The following is a 2,535-nucleotide window of genomic DNA, read 5'->3' as shown; positions in this document are numbered from 1 at the left end:
GGCTCCAAACGCAGGAGCCAATTGCGAGAAGAAAAAATGCTTCAATGCTGATCTCAGCTGTACAAGCAGATGCTCAAGAATGGAGCAGCTCCTGCGTCCAGCACTGCCTTCGAGGAGCGGCCGATTCCAGAGGTTTTTTTAAACACACGTGTGAAGTCAATGTCCCCGCTCTCCTGTTCAAGCAGGAGATCAAAGATGAAGCAGATCTGCAGCCAAATAATTTGGTTTATTACACCAGGCTTTTTAGCACCACTTGGCCGTGCCGCACCGCTCACAGCCCTCCGTCCCGCAACCATTCACAGGACGCATGTGCTCGCTGCTCCGCTGCGGACCGCAACACTTGTCTTATCGGCCTGGTGAGCAGCGCGACTACTGCAGTCCTTTTCCGGTGCTCCTCAGTTATCCTCCTCAGATATCCTCCTCAGTTATCCTCCTCAGTTATCCTCCTCAGATATCCTCCTCAGTTATCCTCCTCAGATATCCCTCTGACGATTGGAATTGGTCGACCAGTCGCATCGACTCCCGTTGCGCAACTTCTTCTTCTTTAAAATTGATTGGCGGGTCGCAACCAACTTGTATAGGTGCATACCGCCACCTACTGTACCGGAGTGTGCAGTTTCAGGGTAACCTTTTCTTCACTGTTTCCACCTAAATCCTACGGTCTAATCCCGTTTATTTAAGAAATCGCAACAGTGCTCTGCAGCACTCCCGCCATTCTCCGTCCACTGCCAGAACTCCCTCCAAACTCCACTTCCGTCCCAACTGACATATGTTTTGCTTCAAGATGTTCCTGTCTGAATTGTATCTTTGACATTTCAGGATAACATGCTCCACGTCTTCCGTAACATTACAAATAGTGCACTTATCTGAGTCCATTTTTGCCATTAAATACAGCGTTGAGTTAAGTCCTGTATGTCCGAACCTTAACCTTGATATTATGACCTCCTCTCTTCTATACTTCCCTTTGTATGTCTTCACATTTATGGATTTCTGAATGTTATAATAATGTCTTCCTTTGTTATCATTGTCCCACTTCTTCTGCCATAACTCCCGTCCTGCCTCTCTTATGAATGCTTTAGCTTCCCCCTTTCCAAAAGGAATTTTCAATATCTCCTCTTTTAGTGTTAGTGCTCTCTTTGCAATCATATCTGCTCTCTCATTGCCCTCCACACCTACATGAGCAGGAACCCAGCAAAATTGAACATTAATTCCCAGTCTTTGAAGTCTCAACATTATCAGAGATATTTCCATCACTAAATCCTCTCTAATTGTTTGTTTTGTCTTCAGGCTGTTTAAAGCTGCAGCAGAATCTGAACAGATGACCACTCTCTCAGGCCTGACCTCTTCTACCCATTGCAGTCCCAAGATTATTGCAATAATTTCCGCTGTAAAGACAGACAATCTGTCATTAATTCGTTTGCATATTGTCACACTAAATTCTGGTATGAATACCCCTGATCCCACGTGTCCATTCCCGTTATCTTTAGATCCATCTGTATAAATCTGCATATAGTTATAATAATTATGATTGATGTATATTTGAGTCTGATGTCATACAATTTTCTTTCCATCCATTTGTTCCTCTCTTCTATGAGTGTTAAATCCACATTGTGCACTGGTAGTATCCACGGAGGAACATTTCCCCATATTACATTGGGCCCATACTCTAACCCAGTTAACCCGTATTCTTTGGCTATTGCACTGATTGTCCAACCAAACCCTTTGCCTTTACTTTGGGTGTATTCCCAGCATTCATACAGCACATTTGTTACGGGAAGTTCCTCTGCAGATCCCTTTAACTTCACCCAATATGCCAGAGCTAGTTTTGCTCGTTTTAGGCTTAATGGCAGTTCGTCGGCTTCTACCAGAAGTGCGTTGTTTGGGGTAGATTTAATTGCACCTACACTAAGTCTGAGAGCTCTGAACTGAATTCTATCTAATGCTAGTAATGTACTCTTGGCAGCTGTTCCATAAACCATACATCCATAATCTATACCTGCTCGTATAATAGCCCTATAGATGTCCATTAGTGACCGTTTATCTGCTCCCCATTGATGTGGGGAGCTAACTTCTGTATGTGCTGCTAAAATTTCTTCTTTTCTCTGTCTGTGCCTCTCGTGTAAATGACTTCTGCTATGAACACCAAATTTCTCTTTTCCCAATAATTCCTGATATCTCGTGAAACATTTCCATAGATAGCTTTTTACAAGGATTATAGAAGTTCACTAACTGTATATCTCCTCTTGGACTACATACTTCTATCATAACACATTCATACTGTTCTGGAACATTAATCTTTCTATGTGCTAAGTTATCCTTGATAAATGTTACACACCCTCCACCTTGTTTTCCAATTCTATCACATCTGACAGAGCTGTATCCTGAAGTGATAAAGTCCAACTGAGGTTTTAACCAAGTTTCTTGAATGCAAATAACATCTGGTGTAACTGTCAGATCAGCTACAACCTTCTTGAATTCTTGCCCATTTGCAATTAGACTTCTGGCATTCCATTGTAGGATATGCAACACCATTAT

This window comes from Melanostigma gelatinosum, assembly GCF_949748355.1.
Source record: "Melanostigma gelatinosum genome assembly, chromosome: 3".
In the NCBI taxonomy this organism is placed as follows: Eukaryota; Metazoa; Chordata; class Actinopteri; order Perciformes; family Zoarcidae; genus Melanostigma; species Melanostigma gelatinosum.
Note: the sequence above shows the minus strand (reverse complement) of the source record.